Source organism: Anser cygnoides, chromosome 15 (genome assembly GCF_040182565.1).
Source record: "Anser cygnoides isolate HZ-2024a breed goose chromosome 15, Taihu_goose_T2T_genome, whole genome shotgun sequence".
NCBI lineage: Eukaryota > Metazoa > Chordata > Aves > Anseriformes > Anatidae > Anser > Anser cygnoides.
In genome coordinates this window covers 5,693,449-5,716,014 of record NC_089887.1, presented here as the reverse complement: position 1 = coordinate 5,716,014, position 22,566 = coordinate 5,693,449, and the positions used below count along the sequence as shown (strand labels likewise).

Below are 22,566 nucleotides of genomic sequence, written 5' to 3'. Positions count from 1 at the left end.
CATTGCCAGCGCCTTCCTCGGTCTCCTCTGGAGTACGCTCGTGTTTGGCTCCTTCTCTTCTCAGCCTTACAATAAGGGAGGAAGCTGAGGTGATGTCACTAATCCCTGATTTAGTACAGGGGATAGCTGGATTCCCGATGAATTTTCCAGTTTGTCCATAGCTTCGCCCAGCTTACAGTTTTTTTCTGCTTTTTGGAGCCGAAAAGTTTGAGTACCGACAGCTCTGACCTAGCCTACCCTGCCTTGGAGCTTCACCTTCATGTCTCAGTCGCTCTCCCCTTTTTCCCCCTTCTCCCTTTGGTCTGAAACACAAATAACCCTACAATAGCCAGGTGGCCATGTATAGGAACCTGCGGCCAGTCTCCACAGAGGCACTCAGGCTGTCCCACTGCCATGCTCCCTGGCCTGTGCTCTTTGTAAACGTCTTGGAAACACACCACGGAGGTCCCAGCGAGGTTTCCCGTTCTGGATTTAGCACCCTTTATGTGTTGTATTCACTGTGGAGTTGCACAGCCTTGAAAGACACATGCTATTTTGCACAGGGACAACCTCCGAGGCTATTTAATACATGAGTGCTCACTCAAAGGTGTCCTTTCATTTACTGCTTCCACCATCAGCAATCTATAAAAGCTGAAGGTGCCTTAGGGAATCGCACGGGAACGTGTTTGCCTCGGCAGCAGAGCGCCGAGGAGCAAGCCCAGAGCTCCTGGAGCAAGCCCGTGCCTTCGGCCATGCCAGAGCATCGCCTGTCCTCTCCGGCTTGGCTTCCTCCCTCCTCCTCCTCCTCCTCCTCGTCCTCTGGGTCTACTCGCAAAGTGTTTGCTGTAACCACTGAAATGGAGATAGTGGCAGTTTGGGGAGCAGATGCTGTTTAAAGCTCTTTAATTTAAGGTATGCTAATTCGCGCTGCTCCAGCCTCGGGTGAGCTATCCAGATACGTGGAACCTCCTCTTCCCCACGTGTCAAAGGGTGACCTACCTCAGTATTTAGAGACCTCACCGAGCCTGTTTGGGGTTGTGATGCCGGCTGCAGAAGGGGACAGTGCAATGGGAGAGGTGACAGCTGTGGAATCTGGAAATTGGGTGCTGGAAGAAATGAAGGACTGCTTGGGACGGGGATGGGGATGGAGAGGGCGAAGCCAGCACGGTCCTCCAGCCTCATCCCTCGTCAAGGACAGGCAGCCACGACGTCCCTCCTGCCTGGGACCTCAGCACGGCAGGAACCCGGAGCAGGGCTGTGTGTCAGCTGGGGTGTGCAGGCAGCTCCTGGGAACAACAAGAAACTTGCTTACAGATCCCCACAGCGCAGCTGCTGCCGGCTCAACAGGTCAGGTACCGAAGGGCTGTGGCCAACCCACGTGAAAAATCGGCTGGAGACCTCGCTGCAAACCAGCTGCTGACTCCAAGGCAAGCTGGATAAATAACTCTCGGGGGCAGCTGCGGTGAGAAGCCAAAGGGTAATTACCAGTATTTAAAAGACCCCCCTGCCATCACCCCCAATTATTCCTGTGCACAGCAAAGCTCTGCAGGACAGCCGCTACCCCCTGCGTGCCCCACGTGCCCCCACAAAACCCCTCTGCAACCCCTCCCCCCCGTGCGATATTGTGGGATATTCCACCGCATTAGCAAGTCGAATTTGTTTTTACTGCCCAGTGTCTCTCTGTGCAATATTTCACTGTCTCACTGGCTATTATCCTGGCGGCACAAAGTCCCATTGAAATTCATGGTGCAAGTCGCCCATTTGTTTCCTTTGAGCTTTGCAGGGCTGTTCTGTGCAGCTTTATGCATATCATTTTTGCTATGCAAAGTGAGGGTAATGACTTTACCTGCTCTCTTTCAAAGCACTGAACAAAGCCTGTCCCCACGCTGTAGACTGATTTTGGAGTTATTTGTTCTAGGGTTGGGGAAGGATGAATCAGAGCTCTTAGGGAGTGTGCAATCTGATGCTCTGTAAATAAAAAGAAAGTCATGCTTCATCTGCATGTCTCCGAGGCAGGCGTGTGCTCCCTGTCAACCTTTCTTGCCAGGGTTTGGCTTCAGGGGCAGCTCTGGCAAAGCTGAGGAGCTCCAACTCAGTGACAGCCCTGGAGCAGCATCGCTTGGTCTGGCCAAAGCCACCACCAAGGAGCCTTGAAGCAGCTCTGCCTTGCAAGGGGCAGATGAGGTCCCTCATGACGAGGTGCGACTCCTCGAGCAAAGGGTCACTGGAGAGGTGCTCAGATGGACCCCAGTAGTGGAAAGGTTTTGCTGTGAAGATCTTCAGACCCAGGCTGACTTACCTTCATCACCATTCCCAAAAAGGCTAAACCTTGGGTACTGGCAGCATACTATGAACATCTCAAATGAGGCCCCCAAATCAGCGGCCACTTGTGAAGATGGATGTCCTGACATCTGTGCTCGGGTCTCTGCAGTTCCAGAAAGGCAGAGAGGAGTGTTTTCTCTGCGCCCACTGGTGCCTGGAGGTGGCGAGGTGGGCTGGGTGCTCTTGGTGCTTCGCCCCGGGATGCACGGTTTGAAACGTGTGGCTGTTTTGGGCTGTGACTCAGATCACAACTTGGAGGTTTGATGGCAGATTCCCCTTGTGGGTTTGAAAGTAACCACAAGCCAAGAGTTATTCACCAAAGAGGTTTGTGAATAACACCGCGCATGTGCACTGGGGAATTTCTCATTCTCCTCATGGACAATGTGTGTATGAGAGGGGAAAAAAAAAAAAAAGACAGAAAAGAAGACAAATAAAAAAGACCAAACCAGTCCTGGATGTCTCTGCAGCTGCAGGTAGGAGGCTCTAAGCAGAGCAATTCATGAGCACAACCACACTGCCCCTGGGCTGTGGGCTGGCACGAAGCCCCTGTCCCCACCACCGACACCTTTTGCTGACACAAAATTGACTTTTTCAAAGTTTCAAAGGCAAAAACGAAAAAAAAAAAAGAAAATCAGAACAAATGGGAATCTATAAAAATGCATCCAAGCTGCCAAGTCTATAGCACGTACGATTTGCAGTGGATGAGGTATTAACACCCTGAAAAATTGGGGTAATGATGTGCAGTAATATTTGTCATCACCAAGGCTGAGTAGGTTAAACAAAAATGTTCTAAAATACTGCTCCTGTCTGAGCCCTGTAACTCGTTCCCAGATGTAAATGTTGCAGTTGTTTCCCCCGCATTCTTTAAATACCACGAGGCCTTTGTCCACTTACGGCACTAACAGCCTGTAAAATGTCATTTTTTGTTTTCTAATTAGCCTGATGATTTTTAGATAGGATCTGACAACAACAGCTAAAAAGCATCTCGGCCTGCAAAAAAAAAATGATCCTTCGGACAACATCACCCAGAGCCGTCCCGGTGCTTTGCTGGGAACCAGAGCAGCTCTGCTCCCCTCGTTTTGCAGGGTGGAAAGTCTCACTGCCCCCTGGTGCTGCTGCTGCTGTGGGGCCAGGCTGCAGGGACATGGTGGGAAGGGGGTCCTGCCCTTCCCACAGGGAGCATTTCTACCTTTTTTTTTGGTGAGAGCTCCTGGTCACGGCTTGTTTTCGATGCACCAGTGGCGGAGCAGGGAGCTGCAGGCAGAGCCCTCGCAGGAACCCAGTTTGGCTTTCACCCACTGTCCACAGGGGGTCGTGGCTGCAATGGGATGAACTGGGATGGCTCAGGCACTTCTGATTTTTAAGACATTTGAAACCATTTCCTTCGGGGGGAAAATATGGTGTAACTGAGCAAAGGACCCCAGACCTCCATCCCCTGCCCTGCATGGGGTCGCATGAGGGTGTGATGGGGAGGCCTGCCCAGCCCCTCCAGGAGGCAGAGGTAAGGATGTCACACTGCCACCTCTCCCTCCTGGACTAGCCTGTTCTGGGGAATGCCTTCCTCTCTCAGAGGACGCCAGCTTGCTGTGACCTCGCAGGATGCTGTCACACCACTCTCACACAAACAGAATCCCTGGTCGAGCTGTGCTGCTGTGGGCACCTCACTGCCCACAGCCCAGCCCCTGCCCCACGCAAGGCCAGGAGGGATCTGGCTTGCCCAAGGTCGCACCATTCAGAGCCATTTACATCCTTAACTTAATACCTCCTGTTTTACATGGACAAGTGGAGTGCTGCCCGCTCTGTGCATCGGCCAGCATTTCCCTTCCAGGTGATGCTACAAAAGGCAGCAAAGGAGCCCTCGTTCCCATGCCTCCTCCTTGTCACCGGGAGAAGCAGCCAGAGCTTTATTAACCATCCTCTCCCTCCTGTTACCGCTGGCTAAACTGGGTTAGGACTTCTCGGACCTGCTGTGCGGGTCATCTTCTGCTGCTGGTAGAGGGGAACAGCCACCCGAGGCTGCCCTGACCCGAGACACCTTTCTCACAGCATTCCTCCCGCGCCTGGCGTAAATAGAGCAGTCATCCGAGCACGGCTACATCTTCTTTTACTCCTTCCTGTCTTTAATAATATTATCAATGTCTGGTTTAGATTTTTACTAAATATAGGGCTAGAGGCTGGGGTGGCGTCACTTCCTCCCAGACGAATTGGAGCAGCTTGCCTAGAAGTACCTCTTTTATTTGTTTATCTGGGTTGGTAAAGTTTGATTGCACGAAGTCATTCCACCCCGGGATGGCCTGGCAGCTCATGCGGATGCTGCTGCTTTAAAGCCTGTTTTCATTGACCCATGAGTGAGTCTGGAGGTTTGAGGGGCTGCCTCCCCCCAGTCAGCCCCAGGGTGCTGAGCTAGGAGTTGCAAAGAGCCTTCTGCAAACCTTCCCTCCCCTCCCTGCTGGTCTCCATGGGTGACACCTGAAACACAGCACAGCCTTGGTGGCATCCTTGTCCCCTGCAGGTGATTCTTCCTCCAGTTGCCAGAGCCCCCGGTACAAAGCCCCCCAGGATCAGCGTCGCTCCCTGCTCCCCAAGCACCCCCCTCCTGCAGCCGGGGGGCTGGCAGGTGCCGTGTCCCTGCCCAGGAAGGGAGGTGGCAGCTCGGTGATGCTCGAGAGCCTTCTCCAGCACAGGCAGGGGAGGGACGGGACCCGTTATCTCCAGCCTCTCTCCCTGCAGCCTGCCCGTGCGTTTATTAATTCAGAGCAATTTCAAGAGGACCCCCTTGACTTCAGGGCAGCCCATGGGACATGGGAGAGGTGGGATGGAGGGCCCCCTGTGCTTCGGGGACATGAGCCCAGCTGGTGGCAAGGAAGGGGAAGAGGAACCCTGGAGCACCCAGCTCGCACAGAGACCCTGCAGCCCCCCGGTGGGTCAGAGGCCAGGCTGGGGCTGCAGAGCAGGAGATGTGGAGTGCTTCCCCCTGCCCCATCCCTCCCCATCCCGCAGGGTTTTCTCTTGCCTTTCGGCGAGTGCTTCCCCGGGGCTGTGTGCCCAAACACAGGCGAGCGCCGCGCCAGGTTGCCAGCTGCCGTTTGGAGAGGGGCCACGGCCTGCCTGTTCCCCAGCTGTCTCCCGGCTCCATTGCTCCACGCTTCAGGTTTTTTGGCTGCTTTGCTGTTGTTGTTGTTGCTATTAAACTGAAAATTTTTCTGCTGCACCCCACCTTCTGTGCCTCCCCTGCCACATCCCCGCAGGGCTGCGAAAGGGATTTGCAGGCTTGGGTTTGGACACTCTGGGACATCATGAGAAACGTCATGGCCAGCCCTTACCCCACTGACAGCGATAGGAGGGAAAAGCACTTTTATTCCAGGGGCCAGCCACACTTTAATCACTCTAAGTTTTGTGTTGCGTTGCTAAACAGCATTAAAAGAGGCCCCAGGGGGGCGGGAGGGCAGCCTCTGGGGCCGGCAGGGGATGGTCTTGGGGCAGGATGGTGCCTGGGCAGGGCTGAACACGGGGTGCACTGGCCATAGCCAGGACTGGGGGCACCCAGGGGGCTCCAGGAGATGCGGGCAGGGGTCCTGGAGCAGCTCCATTGCTGCCCAGCTCCCCACCTGCTTGCCCTCACCTCCACGCTCCCCCCAGTGCCTGGCTGCGCTGGGCCCAGTTTGACCCACAGAGCTTGGGGCCAGGGGCTGGGTGACACACGGAGACGTTCACAGGCGCGTGCATACACATGGGTGCTGCAATCGCAGCCACGTACACACACACGGTCTCACTGTCACACACATGTGGATACCCCCGGCACACACATTTGTGTTCACACCTCCTGAGACACGCACCCCCATCACACACGAGCACACGCACATCCACACAGGTGCACACACACCATATACACGAGCGCATACCCCATATACATGCATGCACACCCCATACACATGCACACCCCCCCCATATCCATGCACACACACCCCATATACACGCACACACACCCCATATACACGCACACCCCCCCATACACATGCACACACACCCCATACACATGCACACACCCCCCATGTCCATGCACACCCCCCCCATACACATGCACACACACACACACACGCTATACACACGCACCCCCCCTCTCTCCCCGCTGCCAGCTCGGCTCTCCCGGCCAAGCCGCTTATTGCTCCGTGCCGTGACAACCCGGCCGCGCCGAGCCGAGCCGAGCCGAGCCGAGCCGGGTCGCACCCAGCCCAGGCGAGCTGCGCTGAACCGAACCCGATCGGACCGAGCCCAGCCGCGCCGCGCCGTGCCAAACCGAGCCGAGCCGAACCGGACCGTGCTAGGCCGAGCCGTGCCGCGCCCCCCGCCCTGCCCGCATCTCCGTGCTTCTCTCCGAGCCGATCCGAGCCGTGCCAGGCGGGGCCGAGCCGTGCCGATGGGAGCCCCCCGGGCCTGGCAGCGCTGCCCGGCGCCGCCTGCACGGGCAGGGCTCTCCGCCTGACGCAGTGAGGAGCTGCAGCCCTGCTCTTCTCGGAGGCCGGCTCCAGCGCTGGGATTTGCTCGGCTCCGGCTGCGTTTCCCTGCCCGCCTCCTGCCCCCGGCCCGCCCGCCTGGAGGGGCTCGGGGAGCCGCAGCCAGGGCTGCGCCCATCACCGCGCCTCGGGGCTGCCGCTGCCGGGCGCCAGCAGCCGCCGCCGGAGCAGGTAGGTGAGCCCGCAGCATCCCCCCGATTCCGGCTCCCACCCTTCCCCAGCCCCAGCTCGGGCTGAGCCCCCCCCCTCCACCATGCCGGTGCCCCCCCGGCCGGTGCCGGGTGCCGGGACCCCCCCCGGTGGCCGCTCCGTGTCGCCAAACTTTTCGCCGCCGCAGCCCGGCGTGGGACTCGGGTGGGGATGCCGCGGGGCAGGCGGAGGGGGGGGAGCCCGGAGTCCTCCCCGCCGCCACCCGGGGGTCCCCCGTTTGGGCTGGAGCCGCTCCCGGTCCCCTGTGCCCCCCGAGGAAATCGGGGCCGGAGCGAGTTGGGGGCGCGGGGGGGTCCCAGCAGCCGCCCCCGCCGTCGGGGTGCCCCACGTCGGGGCCGCCCCAGCGCTATGGGGTGCCGAGAGGTCCGGGGGGGTCCCTGCTGCAACCGGTGGGTCCGGGAAGCCCCCGTGCCCCGGGGGGGCAGCAGGTGCCAGCAGCATCCCCCGGGGTACGGGGGGGTCCGCCCGCATCCCGTCCCCGCAGCGCGCAGGGGGGGCTGTCCCCGAGCACCCCAAGTGACCCCATCCCCCGGGGGCTGTGGGATGACTGGGGTGGGGGCTGCGGTAGAGCCGCTCCCGGCTCTGCATCCCCCCCCCCCCCCCCCCCGCATACCCACGCCGGTAATTTGGACCTGCCTCCCCCTCCCCACATGCTCTCCTTCAGCGGCTATTTCCATCCTGGCGAAACGTGCCGCACTTAGTGCTTGAATTAAAGAAAATTAATGGGGGAGGGCGGCGGTGGCTGGGGTTGGGGAGCACACACCGCACCCAGCCGGGGGCTGCTCCCCGGGACGGCCCCGGCCCCAAGTCCCCCCCCCCCGGTGCCGCTGCCGGAGGGCTCGGGGCGGGCGGGGGGGGGGACAGGCGCCCACCTACGAGTTTGAGACCCCCCAAAAAATTAAAAATAAGGTGCCGACGGAGGAACGGGAGCGTGATCCCGCTCGGTGGACGCGGTGCGGCTTTGATGCCGGTGCCAGATGTTGCTGTAAAGTTCCGGCTCAGTTTCCAAATTCCGGCTGAGCCCGAAGGACGGGGGCGCTTGCCGGGCGGGGAGCACGCGTGGAGCCGCGGCCGGAGCTGCCAAAGAAATTTCTTGATTGCATTTTAATGAAGAGCAGATAACGACCTGGGGGGGAGGGGGGCGTGAGGAGGGGATCCCCGGGGGGGTCCCTGCTGAGCCACGCGCCTGCCATTGCGGGTTAGGAGCTGCCCTTGGGCCGGGGCTGTCAGGGCAGAAGGGGGGGGGATCCGGACCCCCGGGGGTCCTCGGCACCGTCGGGTGCCCCCCACCCTTCCCCGGACCCCCCCCTCACCCCCGCTCCGCCCTGCCATTCCCGGTCCGGGGAGCCCGGGATGGGTACGTCCTGGCTGCGATTTGCAGCCCCAGGGATGCTCAGCGGATTGAGGGGGGGGCCCGGTATCAACAGCCCCCCCCCGGGGCCGAGGCTCCGAGCCCGGAGGCAGCCCCGCACGCCTTCCCCAGCCCCCTTGCAGCAGCTCCGGGCGTGCCGGGGCCGGTTTGCGTTGGATGAAATATTTACAAGTTTGCGGTGAATAAAAGCGGGCGGTGAGAGGGATCGATGGCAACGCTTCCAAGGGGGTGGCACCGCCCGTGCAAACGGCCCGGCTCCCCGCTGAGCGGGCGGGGCCCTTCGGGCAGCGTTTTAGGCGGTTTTTGCCCCAAATTCAGGGGTTCGGCGCTCTGGCGGCGCCCAAACCCAGCGCTGCTTTTCCCGTTTCCCACGGCGTCTAAAAGGGAAAAGGCAGCTCTGCCTGGCTGGGGACGAAAACCACCTAAAGTTTAGCACCTAAAAAAGCACCCCCCGTCCCCGTCCCCGTCCCCACCCACCCGCACGGCCCTCTCCCCAAACTGCCCGGCATTGCGGGGGGCAGCGGGATGCCGTCGAGGGGGGCTGTGGGGGGCAGCCGGCCCCTTCCCCTCCGAATTGCAGCGGTGGGGTGGCAGAGCTGAGCCCCCCCCCCCTCGTCCTGGGGAAGGCTGGGGCAAGGGGAGGCTTTGCCGGGCACCCAGAGGTGCGAGGAGCCACCGGCAGCGGGTGGCACAGGGGGGTGACACTTGGGGGGGGGGGGGGGGGACTCCGCGTGGGTCCGGCAGCTCCGTGCGGTGGGGGGGGGGGGGGGGGGGACACCGAAAGGGCGTCACCGCCCGAGCGACCTGACACCCCGGTGACGGGCACCGGAGAAAGCCTTTTTGTGTGTCCCCCCCCCCAACCCCGAGGCCCACGCCCCTTAAACCTGCCCCTCCCGGCTCTGGGGGGAGGCTCCCACGGGCTGGGCTGCCCACGCGTGTCCGTGTCCCCCCCCCCCGCCCCGGGGCTGGGGCGCTTTGTGCCAGCAGAAAGTGGCTGGAAAGGGGCGAGGCGTCACACGCTCTGCCTCCGGGAGGCAGGGAAACGCTGGGGGCCCGATGGGAAGGCATGAATGAATGAATCTCCATAAAGAGCCCCGAGCAGCAGGGAGAGGGAGAGAGGAGGAGGAGGAGGAGGAAGGAGGAGAGGAAGAGCCGGAGCAGGGCAGGCAGCAGACGGGAGAGCGGCAGGTAAGGGGGTGCCGGCAGCCACACGGCTCCGCGGTGCCAGGGATGCTCCAGAGGGGCTCAGCTCGGGGAGGGGCGCACAGGAGCCGCCGGGACCCCACGGGGGCTTGGGGGCTTTTTTTTTTTTTTTTTTTTTAACGCCCCCCTCCCCCTGTGTTTTATTCCTGCTTCCCTCCAAAATCTGGGATTCCCCAAACTTCCCCCGCACCGCAAGGTACTGAGGTTTTGGGGTGGGAGCTGGGGGGGCTCAGAGCCCCTTCCCCAGGGCAGGTCCCTGCGGGAGCCGGGCTGGAGGCAGCTCCCCCCGCGGGGACCGGCACCGGTGGCCGGATCCTGCCCCGCAGCGCACCGGGGGGGGAGCCCGGAGCTGCCCCGAGCAGGGCCCAGCACACCCAGTAGCCTTATAGATCCCCCCCGCCTCCACCAAAGGAGGGCACCCAGCATCTGCTCCAGGCCTCTCTTGGTTTTGGGGGGCCCCTCTCCCCCCGGTCTCGGTGCCCCTTCCCCACCACGGCCCTGCTGCGGTTACATAAGGAGCGCGGAGCCAGCGCCGACGCGGGCCAAAAGCACCGGGAGCTCGCCCAGAATCGAGCCCAGCCCCGGCCCGGTGCCCCCTCTCCTCCGCTGCCTTCCCCTGCCCAGAGGGGGGCTGCTCGGGGGTCCTGCAGCTGGGTGCTGGGGGCACAGCATCACCCACAGACACACCCACACCCCGACCCCCTGCCCTGCTCACGCACGGAGCTCACACGGCGTAGATGTGTGTATCGCTGCCGTGCACACACTCCTTGTTGTAGCAGCTCCGAGGCGATGCACGCTGCAAGGGGCCGCACGCGAAGGCGCACGGCGGCAGGTGAGAAGCGAGGGTGGCTCTCGCCCACCCCTGGGTGCCCGCCGGTGCCGGCACAGGGCGATGGGTGCCCGCCCGCCTGAGGCACACGCACCCACCGGGGGACTCGTGCCAGACCCAGCCCCGCTCTGCGGCTGCCCCTGGGTTTCCCCTCCATGGCCGAGGTGCCCCGAGCTGGGATCGATAACGCCTCTCTGACGGGCTTTAGGTCCCCGTTCAAAGTAGTCGCTGCGTTAGGACTTGATTTTTTTCCCCCTTTGACTCCCGGCCAGATGAGATTGTGAATTTGGCTGATTTCAAGCAACTGGGGGAGGGAAGAGTCATACAGCGAGCGGGAGAGAACTGAAATATCCTACAGGATCCCCTGGAGAGGAGAGAAATCAGGTCTAGATAAGAGCTTGTTCTCCCTGTCTGGCTGATGCTTTCCCGTTTGATGATCAGAAAACACAAGATCTAACCTCTCACCAGGACAGCCTTGCTAGGAAAGGTCAGGCTTTTGGCTTATTCAAGGCGTAATGTTAATTATTACGAGCTATGGATTATTTATGTCGGTTCTCCCATCACACGCTAAATATAGGACCGCACAAGGCGTGCAAACAGAAGGACGCGGCCGGCGCTTCGGAGGTTTCCGAGCTGGGCTCCCGACCTAACGCTGGGCTCGGAGGGGCTGTGACAGGGACAGGACTCTGCTCGTAAAGACTCAGCCCTATCCTCGGGCAGTATCTCCCGGGGCTAATTTTCCTCGTGCGTGCGTTGGGGACAAGTGAGCGGCCGTGGGTTACGTTGGTGAAGCCCCGTGTCCCTGCGGGATGCAGAGAGCAGCAGCCGGGCACAGCCCAGGGCTGGGATTTCACTGAAAAAAAAAAAAAGGGGAAAAACCCCAGGAGCACAGCAGCACCCGCAGCGTCCCAGCTGCCGGCACTCGGCCGTGAGTTGGCGTTAGCCCCAGGTGTAGCGGCAGCCTGGGATTAGTCAGCAAAGGGCACCGTGGAGCAGAGGGGCTTGAAAAGAGCTGCTGCAGGGTGGTGAGGAGCTCCTGGAGGAGAGGATGCTGGTGGTTTGGTGCAGGTAGGCTGAGCTGGGGTGTGCGGGGGATTTGTGGCTGATGGGGAAACTCTGGAGGGGATGTAAAGGGGTGATGAGCAAGGTGTGCAGCCCTCTGTGGTGGCTGGTGTGAGCTGGTGCAGTTGCTGGGGGGAAAATAAGTTTTGTGGTTTTTTTTGTTTTGTTTTTTTTTTAGTGTTATGAACCTAGGGTCGGAGACTGCGGATGGTGCTGGGGCTTTGTGTGGTGGTTTCTGGTGTGGTGCGATACAGGTGTGGGGTCAGCAGCAACGTGGGGCTGGTGGAGGGGAGAGGCACGGGCTGGGGCTTGGCAAGGTGCCCCCAGAGCCCCGGATGGCCCCAAAGCGCGGGTAGGGAAGGAGGCAGGGCTGTGAGGACCTCAGGGTGAAGGGGATGGAGGGGAGACCTCAAGTGGCCCTGTGTCCTCCCCACCCTGAGGAGCACGGTGGCAGCCCCGGTGGCATGGAGGAAGAGGAGGAAGAACATAAAATAGTACGTTAGGTGCAGCTTGGCCACCAAAGTTGTGGCTATATGTATGGCCCCTAGCACAGGAGTCCTCTAGGTCTCTGAGACATCCCTGTAATAGAGATAAACAAGAAACATCTAAAAAATAAGCTGTGAGGGGACTTGGAGCCTCCTCGCACCAAGAGGAGCTGGGGCAGGAGGGTCTGGACACAGGGGACATGGGGGTGTCAGCCCGTGTAAGGGAGCTGGAGGGACACCGGAGGAGGTGGATGTGGAGCTGGTGAAGTTATAACAGCATAGAAAAAGCTGTGGGCATTTAAACTCAAACAAAGTGAAGAGGAAAACTCCAATATTTTTTTTTTCTCCCCCATTACAGCATTTCTTTAGGAGCTGGACAAGAGCAATCTGTGCAGCTTGCTCGTATTTTTAAATCAGGAGGAAGAAATGTATAGAAGTGTGTGTTTTACTGTATCAGCTGCTATCAGCTTTTAGCTTTATTACAGTAAGCGCCGAGTTTTTTTGTGGGCCAAACTCATTCATTGGATTTAATGGAGTTATACTGCAGGCAGGTTTGTTGACGTGTTTCTCTGTAGATCTTTGTGAAATGGACAGGCAGAGGTAATAAAATTTTACACTCTATAGAGCGTCTTTTGGGGAAAAGTCTTCCAACATGCTTTATAAACAGCATGCATGTTTTGCTACAATATATGCTTATACCTAAGTGTCCGATACTTTAATGCTGCTGCTTTTCCCCTTTCTTAGAGCTACGTGTGCGTGAGCTCAGCTATGCCTGTGTTATTTTCACATGATGCCTTCCTTGCTTAAAAAGGCTAAAGACACTTGCAATTTCTTTCCTTTTGGTGTACTTGTCTGTATCTCTTCTTGGAAACCCGGGCGTAGTAGAAAACTGTAAGCCTTGCTGTGAAGGGCTCAGAAGGGGGAAAAATAACATATGTAAAACCAATCGCTAAATACCCAAAGCACTAGTAAACTGTCCCATTTGCAAATGCAATTATCTTGGGACCTTCTGTTGGTATGGATATCTGCTGTACAACTTTTGAGGGGCTGATATTTCCCCCCTTTTCCGTGGGATGATGCTTCCTCCCCATTTCCAGGCTGTGATGACACCGTTTCTCCGACCTGTTCTGGGTCAGGCTCAGATCCCGCTCGTGCGGGGCCCTTTGCGGTGAAGTGACACTTGAGGCTGCTGGAGGAAAACATTTCCAGAAGCTGGGTTTGTTTGTTAATGAAGCATTTGACATTTTTCCAGGCTCTAGACAAATTAGACCCAGACCTCTGGCTACTGGGCAGAGAGAGGGAAAGTAGCTGAAGAGCCGAACTAATTCTTTACACGGCTTTGACTTATCACACGGCCATCACGGCCCCATATGGGTGGGTAAAATTGAGGGGAGAGAATATAGATATAGAGGATAAATACCAAACAATGGTGAGTGACAAGGACATAAATAAATCTGTAGGTTCTGGTGACATTAAAATAAATTGCGAGTAGTGAGGCGTGAGATATGGGATGTTAAGAGCCCTACAATGTATTTTTACCCCTGCTTGGGATTTTCTAGGGTTTCTAAATAATGCATTAATTCAATTACATGTTCTTAATTAGTGTTTGCTCAAATTGGAGCAACATCATTAATTTACTTTTACTGCCTCTTATTTTTATTTTTTGCTTGTTTTGTGGATTTCATTTTTCTGCTTCGTTCCCCTCTCTGAGAGTGGTAGCACGCAGCTGTGGTGCTCACACCACGAACTGCAGCCTCTTCGGTACAGCTTTATGTACTGTGAATAGTTTTCAGCTCGCAAGCTGCACAGCGCTGACCCGGCCCCGTAACTGGAGGAAAAAGGAGAAATAGGGTCCCAGATGCGCAGTGGCTCCTTCCCAGTGCTCAGCACCATCCCCTCCCAGGGCAGCAGGGCGCTTGGCGGCAGAGCAGGATGAGACCTTGGGGATGTAACTTTAGGATGCCCCAAGCAGGGGGATTGCTGTGTGCATGGAATTGCTTTTTTCCCTCCCCTGCAGGGGGGAGAAGCAGCTAGTGGGGCTGATCTCCCTGGAACAGCACCCCTTTAGGGGATGCGTCCCGTGTGTATGGCAGGAGGTGGCTGTGACTCGGGGGGACAAGCAGGGGAGCAGCACCCATGGCAGCTGCAGGGGTGGATGCTGGTGCTCCCCTTCCCAGTCCCACCAGGGTCGGGATGAGTGAGGGGTAACGCCTGCAGTGCTGTGCCCTTCCTTGCTTTTCCTTGAAGGAACACATGCCTGTGGTATGAGGTGGTTGCTCTTCTTCCCCTCCTTGAAAGGGAAGCAGTGCCTCCCCTTGCTGGGTAAGGGCATGTGTGCGGGGCAGAGGCCGGCAGCCCTGTCTCTGCAAGGTAGATGTGGGGCTATTGGTTACTAAATAAACTGGCCAATACATTTAATACAAATGCAAGATGACAAACATCAGATCAGGGAGAATAACGCAAGCCAAGACTGCTCCCGCAAAGCCATGCCTCCCAGCAGTGGAGGAATGCTTGTCCGAAGCTTGCAGTGAGCAGGTTGGGCTTTTTCCCTCCTCTCCCTGCTTCTTCCTTTTAAATTCTTCGCTTTTCCCTTCTCCACCCTCTGCCCACGCTCTGCTCTCGCTCGGAGCTGAGCGATGCCATCTCGAAAGCCCCATTCATCACCGCCCGCTTGCGAGGCGCTAGCAGCCGCCGCTCAATTGATGGACTGCGGTGGTGAGTGAATTTAAAATCATTACGCTCCCGAGACAGCTTTTAAATATGATGAGATGAAAATCAAATCTGTAAGAAGCCCTGGGATGGGGTGTCTCCGACCAGAGAATCCTGCGTTGCCCCGGGTGCTGTTCGGGTCCTGGGGAGACCCCCGTGCCTGTGGGGTGGGAGCAGGCAGGCAGCTGCTGGCAGGGGATTAGGCAGAAATATTTCACCTTGCAGAAAAGACTATTGTATAAAGCTGTCCATCTGCTGTCTACCTAATGCTCTGCATGAATTAATGAGCTGATTGATTAGGAAAAGCTTGCAACAGCTGGGGGAGGTAGGTGGTTCTTGTCCTTGTGTTACAGGTGGGGGGAGTTGGAGGCACAGAGGATGGGATTAAGGCTTCCAAGTTTCTCATGTTAGTGAATGCTACGATTAAGACATTTGTCTGTGTCTTGTTTTGCTGATTGATCAGTTTGATTTTTTTTGGATGCTTTTTGGCTCTGAGAGCAGCTGTGAGAGCTCAGTGTGGCTAAAAGTCAGCCCTGCAGAGCCTCAGCTGGGGATCCGATCTCTGCTACTTGCTCCATCTTCCAGCCTGTTTGTGGCAAACCCGAGCAGTCTGCCGTGGCTCTTGGCTGTGATGTTTATAACTGACAACCTCTGGATGAGACAAACTCTCACCATTTCTTACAACATTAGCTGTTCAACGCACCTTCCTCTCTTTGCAGCCTTTACCAGGCAGGGCTTCCTGTAAGCATCCCCACGTTCCTCACAGCAACTCTCCGGATCACCTGTGGCTTGCAAAAAGTCTGGCTGCTGTGCTGGATGCCTCTCTCCTCTCTAAGACGAGCATGGCTTTTCAGGAATGGTGCATTGAGCAAACGTCACTCCGCAGCCCCAAAATCTATCAAACAAAATGACAGCAGCCGTAAGCATTAATCATCTGGTATCATCAAAATAAAGTCATTGCAACAGAGCGTTGTCAAAGGATAAGTGTCTCGACTTCAGAGCTGGTCGTGTTGATGCTGCTGGCTCACCAAGATACTCCTGCAGGAGAGGGTAATTGTGTGGCCTGAATGCTCATTTTCTGATGTTATTAATTAACTCTTCCCCCTCCAGACTGGGCAGTCTGAGCACAAGGCAGAAGCCTGGGATGGTTGAGGAGCTTGAGCAGTTTCTCTTTAGCTCCACGCTCAGAGTCGTGCTGAGGAGTTTGCGCTTGAGCAGCTACTTTAGGGTATAAAAACACCTGCTTCTGCTTTACCTGAGCCACCCCTGCCCCACGACATGGCTTGGAAACCAAAGCCATAACCCTTGTGCTTGTCCTGCCCCTGGTTAGGGTGCAGGAGGTACAAGAGCAGATGTAGGAAGGGTGAGATACGGGGCCTGTGGGATGAGGGATGTGATAGCTGGTGTTGCTGGGCCAATTAGCTCCTGCTAATTGCAGGGGGGACTGCAATTGTCACTTCCAGATGCCTTCTCCTGGGAAAGCTGTGCTGAGCAGTGAATTGCAGGGCCTGGCGCGTGGCCTGAGGGACGGAGAGCTGCTGCCAGGCTCTGCAAGTGGCTTGCTGCTGAAAATCCAGGAGGTCAATGGTGCCATAAAACACAAGGGATCAGTCTGAACTTTTACCCTGTCTGGGTTTCAGTCTGTTCCTGGAGGCTGTGGCACCTGGCCTGTGCTACTAGGAGAAGGCCAGGTTTTGTGAAGAGCTGGGGATATGGGGATGGCGGTTGAGGAGCCTGTCCTGCCCTGGTCCCGCTGTGCTGGAGGCTTCACCCTGTCCTGCCAGCTGGTCCCAGCCCTCTGGGGAGCTCCCTTGGGGCCTCAGAGCACACATACTGACTTGATCGCCTCCTGCACCCCTTTGTGCACGTGGTTTCTGGATGGGGCTGTGCTGCTCGCTTGGCCTGGCTCCCGGTCACCCTGCCTAGGGAGATGCTGGAGTGTGGGCGCAGGAATAACGTGACCGCTTCTGGAGAACATCCTCCACAGGAGGAGTAAAAGGAAAGCTTCAATAAGCCAACATGTTTCAACAGCTGTCCCAATTCACAAAGGAGCAGCAAGCCGGCTGTGGTGTTTGTACAACAGTTTCACATTTAAGGGAAGGAGAAATAAATCTGCGGGATGCGGCTCTTAGGGCTTCCCAACAAACACACACACAGCAAATGTCACCATCAGGTCCACGTGGAGTTTGTTCATTTGCTGTGTGGGTCAATCTGCTAATCTTAACCTTCACTTGTGGTTTAGCAGAAGAGTTGTCTTCTATGTTAAAATCCTTTTCCACTGTGAACTCACTTTTAGGTTCTCTTAATCATACTTTGGCTATAAGAAACACCAGACTTTCTGCATGGCTTCCCGAATCTCAGTGAAGAATTACTAGTTCCTGTTCTGATTTTATTTTTATTTTTCCCTACCTTTATAACAGAACAGTCCCTAAGCAGTACTGTTGTATAGCTGTTAGGCCAACACCCCCTGTTTTGCACTGGATATCTGACTTGTGATGGTGGGCAGAGTAATACCCTTTTCATTTTAATTAGCTCTGGCCGGGCTGGGAAATGAGCATGTTTCACTTATTGATCTTGTTTTGCTCCCCGTTTATTGTGAAGTGCTGTTGTCTTTATTTCCAGCAGACAAAATCCTGGCTGGAAATCCTGACTTGCTTCTGGGGGTGAGGCTCTGGGCAGCTCCTTGGGACCCCCGTGAGCCCCTTGGAGCTGTGAGTTGCGGTGATCCCCTCGTCTGTAATTGTGCATAAATGGCTGGCCATGGGGAATGGATGGAAATCAGCCTCCAACCCTGGTCATGTCTTCGGTGGGCATCTGGGAGCCCCTTATGGCAGTCAGGGGATCCTGCCTGGGGAGCTGGGGGCTCCAGGAAACCTGGAGGTGAAGTGACATGCCCAGGGTTATCTGGTGCTGGAGCCTGTGGTGGGACTGGGTCCTCCGACACCTGCTTCCGCTCCGACCACGAGACTTATTTCCCTTCTTTGTCCCCACTTTTTGCAGTGTGAGGAGATTTGAGCTTAATTTTAAATGTTCTCCTAAATCTTGGTGACGGCAGATTGACGTAAGCATGTGCTGGATCAGGGCCTGTTCTCTAATGCATATGGATGTGCACACAGCTGTAAGCGTTTTCCATCTTTAGGCTCCTGCAGCCCCAGTGAGATCTTTCTTCTTTCTTCCCTTCCTGTGGAAGTGTTCTCTCCCCTTTTGTGCCATGGGCAGCAGCGTTGGACCTCCTGACCTCCAGAGTGAGGACATGGGGGAGAACTGAGTGCAGATCTGCTCTTCCTTGGCACGTGGAGGACACCCATGACCCAGTCAGGTATTAGTGATGTGCCTTCCTCTTCTCTGAGGAGCAGGATTGAGAGCTCCAGGCTTGCTCATCGCTGCTATATTCATCCCAGATCCTGGAAAAAAGAGGCATTACCCTCTGGGGGTGGCTTTGCCATGCAGGAGACTGGGTGTGAGGAGGTGGTGGAGGGCTGAGAGGTTTCCTCTTTGGCCAGGAGGGTGAGATGAAGAGAAGAGCTGAGAGCAGAGCCTACAGCGAAGAGTTTCTGACCTTCTCCACATCAAAAGGATGTGATAGCCTCTGTGCCCTAAGCATGTTGAGGCCAGAGCAATAGATTCAATCCCCAACAAGTGAAGTCTGGGCAGTCGCTGGTTGCTTTTTTTGTCCATCAAATAGGACAGAGCTTGTTTGCTGCAAAGCCTTTGCCCATGGGCAGCCTCCAGGGATGCTGGGGAGCTGGGTGTGGCGGTGGGGTGCATGCCTTCTGACAGGCGATATCCCTTCAGCTGCACCTGAACCCAGATCTCTGCTCAAGAGAATAAAAGGTGCTTCTGTAATGCTGTCCAGGGTCTGAGCATTGCTGGAGCTCTCCCTTCCATTTTCCAGCCTGGACTGTGCTTCTGAACCTCTGACATCCACCTGGGTGGTGGCCTATGGTGATGAAACTGCAGGTGGAGGATTAAAAAAAAAGCTGTGGGAAGATCAAGTCAGTCGGTAGCAATTCCAATGTGTTTAAATTAAAAGGGATGGTGATGTATAAATCACTTAATATTTAATCTGTGGAAGAGCCCTGAATGAGCAGGTACTGTGCATGAACGTGTGAATGAATGAGCGGTGGTGGCAGCTGAATGGGGCTGGATTATATCTGGGGGAAGTGGCTGTGCCCTCTCCCACCACAGGCTTGCTGAGCCACGGTGTTTGGAATATTATAGTTAAATGGGAGATTGATGCTACCTTCTAGCCAGTGGTAATTACTGGTGTCTGAGCAGATTGGGTTTGAGTATCCCAAGGTGAGGGTGACTCCAAAAGATGCTCAGAACAGCCCCAAATGAGAGCTGTGCCTGTGCAATCCATGTGGAGATTCACAAAGTCACTGGTGTAACTGGGAGGAGAGCTTGTCCTTCCACCTTTTATTTAAGTAATAATAAAATAAAAAGCTGTGTTTTCTCCAGAAGAATCTTGCTTAGGGTGGGAGCATGTGGTCAAACCAGGGTGCTACCCGGTGCGAGAGTGTGCTGGGACACCCTCACACCCATTAATCCCATTTCTAAACCACAATTTTCTCTAGAAATGAGCTAAAATGGGCAGATCTGTGTGGGTTTCTTCTTCCTCCTGAAATATTTAATTTCCTGACTTCTTATAGTCAGGTCTAAGTAGATGTTCCCTCTGCAGAAAATGCTCTGATATCGCTAAATAGGATTCTGCAATCTCCAGCAGCTAAAGTGCTTAGTTAGGGTCCCAGGGTGGTTTTTTTTTCCTGATTTGGTCCGTCCTTACCAAAGTGCAGGGTTTGTAGCAGTGAGCAATTCAGGGCTTATCGCCGTGCCGTGGTGGGAAGTGGCGTGAATGCCAGACCCGTGCTTACATGGGCAGGGAAATGCATGAATTTTTCCACATCAGTGGGAGCCGAAGATTTTGCTAAAGGTGCCTGCGGCTGCCAGGGGCGAGATACGGCTGTGCCAAACAGCTTTGTGGGGCAGAAACCAGGGCAGAAAACTTAAATGTGGATTTCATGCCCTGGAAAGCTGTCTATAAAAGGCATCCCGGGCGCTGGTCTGCTGTTGGCTGTGCAACAGGTGATGATGGGCTCCCTGGCTGGTGTTCCGGCTGAAGCACAGGAGCTGTGGCTCTCCTGAATTCTCCAATTTGATACCAGATATATGAATTGGAGAGCCCTGGGTGAGTTGTTTGCTGTGCTTGGAGGGCTGCAGCAAACCAGCAGCCGCTGGTGGGATGGTGTCAGCCCCCGGGGGTCAGCATGGGGTCTGGATGGGGTGGCTGTCTCCATCTCCTGTGCAAAATCCCCATTAAAAAAGTCCCCCATTAAAGACTGGGATGCTATGGTAACGCCACCTGTGGAGGGACTGGAGTCACATTGACCGCGGTTGGGACAAAGTTACCTTCCCAATTACAGCCTCTGGCGGCACGTCCTAAAGGAGAAGGAAAGGCAATAAGGGAAACAAGCTTCTGTTTATTGTCCTGAAGGTCTGTCTGTTAGCTAAAGAGGCAGATGGCTCAGCCTCTTATTAAATGATGCTACTTAGCACTTATGTGGAGTTATAGGTAGTAACTCATTTAAACCGGGGCTCTGGGTCGACGAGGGGCTCGAAATAGCACCTCCTGCCTGGGATTTGATTTCAGTGGAGGTTGGGCAGGTCAGTGCTGAGGGCAGGAGCAAACCCAGCCCGCAGGAGCCGGGCTCAGCCCTCGGGTGGTGTGGCTCTGTAAGGCAACACCTCGGCATTGCCTAGCCAAAAACCAGGCTGCAACAGTGATGGAAGTGATATTTAATCCAGGAAAATACATGATACATAGTCTAGTATTCCTTGCTTATCCATCATATAATGCAGTTTGCAGGGATTAAATATCCCTCCTGTAAAGTTGTTTGAGATCAGTGTTATTTGTTTTGCAAATGATCCTGACAGGATGCTGAGTGCTATTGATTACCAATGGCTCTTTAAAAATTACTATTATGCTGCAAATTATGAAGCTTGGGGGTATCCAGTTATATGATAATGGAAAGGCATTGGTGTGTAATGACATATGCATCATAATAAATTTGCTCTTCCTATGTAATGGTGATTGAAAGGGACAAGACTTAACTGATAGCGTTAGCTGTCTGCCATGGTATGTCCGAGGGAACATGATGGAATTGCCTGGTTGTTCACTGTGACAAAAAGTAATAATGATTGGGAAAGCAATTTAGGAAAAAAAATGAAGAAAGCCCTTGTTCTGAGCAAAATCTCCTTCATCTTCCTGTTTAAAATATGTAAGCCACTCCTCTAATTCATAAATAGCTAAAATCCCTCATTGCTCTTCCATGCTCTGCTCCAGGAGCACTGGCCAGGTGACAGCCGTGCTGATGGTCCCAGGGAGCTGCTGGGCTTGCTTGGAAAGCTTTCATTGGTGCCACAGCTGTGATAACAGGGTGAACAGGAGCCCTAAATCACTGGGAATTTCAGTGGGTCGGTGCCCTTGAAGCCAACAGAGGACACTTGTGTTGGGTTGTGCTCTCTTGTTCCTGACGATGGATGTGAGATAACACAACTGCTCATCTCCAGCCTCTCCTGGCATTCCCCAGCTTCACAGCAAGGTCTTCAGCCCCCTGTGTCTGGGAGGAGCTGAAGGGCTGCTCTGCACTGTGGTGACTGGAGCAGTGTCGGGGGGACCTTCCCATCTTGGGGACAGTGACAGGGACCTTGCCCTGGCTGCTCTCTGACCAGCCACAAGCTGCTCCCGGTGGCCTTTCCATCATGGGATGGCACAGAGGGCTGGAAGGGAGGACTTGGTGCCGGTCTGTGATGGGCAGTGCATGGGGAAGGGGTGTGGTGTGAAGGTTAAATCAGACACCTCTTACCATGGCTGTTCTGTGCTCCTGGCATCCTGCTGCAAACACCAGGTGACAGCAATGCAAATAAGCCTCTTCCTCATCGTGCTGCTGATCTACAGGAGAGCCCCCAGACAAACAATTGGGTCTGTGCTTCTATATTATCACACTCAGCAGCAGCTGAGCATGGAGAAATACATGTCCAGGAGCCAGTGCCAGCAGAAGAGTTTAAATCAAAAGGAAGGAGGGGGAAAAAAATAATCCCCTTCTTCCTCCGGCACCTTCTCAGCATTCGTTATGATAAAGTCAGGTGTTCACCGGGCTGCTGGCATGGAGCCCCTGTGCTGTCCTTCTGGCCACCCAGCGAGGAGGTGTCCGGGGCAGGAGAGCTCCTCCATTGATCCCGATTCATTTTCCCTCCTGTCGTTTTGTTTTGCTGGGCTGCAGTGGGGTTGCTCGCACAGCAGCTCCGATTTCTTTAGAGAGACTCAGCACCTGTTAATGTGGCACTTAGATGAGGGAAGGAGGAGGCGTGGGCTTATTTAGGTATTGTTTTGTGAGCTGTAAGATACTTCCTAAAGATCCAGCACCAGCCTCCCACGAATCCTACTTGGAAATAGGGTGGAGGAAGGTTGAGATCTTAAAAGGCTGGTGGGAGATCAGAGCTCAAATACACTGGAGGCTGGGTGCATGCTGACCATGAGCAGGACTGCTCCTCGGAAGGGGCTGGGGTGGCTGAATGGCCACAGGGACAGGGAGCAGGAGCTCCTCGAGGCAGCACTGTGGGAGCAATGCTCAGTATGAACGCCAGTGCAGAGTAAATAAACCCCCCTTCTCTCTCCCCTTGCAAGGATGCTATCAGTGGAAACGCTCTGCCCCTTGACTTGCAATAACGTAATTATTTATCGTGCTGCTCTCGGGCCAAGTCCTCTGCAGGTTGCCGCGTGCTCTATTCCGTCTTGTGACCTGTTTGTAGCCACGCTGCGATCCAGGAGCAGGCGACAGCTGCAGAGATGCTGGTTGTTATTGGAGAAGGGCTGAGCAC

The 22,566-nt window shown here is 55.7% G+C and overlaps 1 protein-coding gene across 10 annotated transcripts in view; it reads left to right on the top strand.

The window, feature by feature from the left end:
- The first annotated feature begins 6,388 nt into the window (after window positions 1-6,388).
- The window catches only part of ELFN1 (extracellular leucine rich repeat and fibronectin type III domain containing 1), a 108,731-nt gene continuing 92,553 nt past the window's right edge, over window positions 6,389-22,566 (top strand). For 3 of the 10 annotated variants that reach the window (XR_010825082.1, XR_010825081.1, XR_010825083.1), the window contains exon 1: window positions 6,409-6,986. The gene's annotated coding sequence lies outside the window, so the exon portion shown is untranslated. Of the gene's footprint in view, window positions 6,987-9,394; window positions 9,586-11,377; window positions 11,498-22,566 lie in introns of those variants that run through there. The other 7 variants (XM_048064354.2, XM_048064333.2, XR_010825085.1 and 4 more) reach the window with 5 other exon arrangements.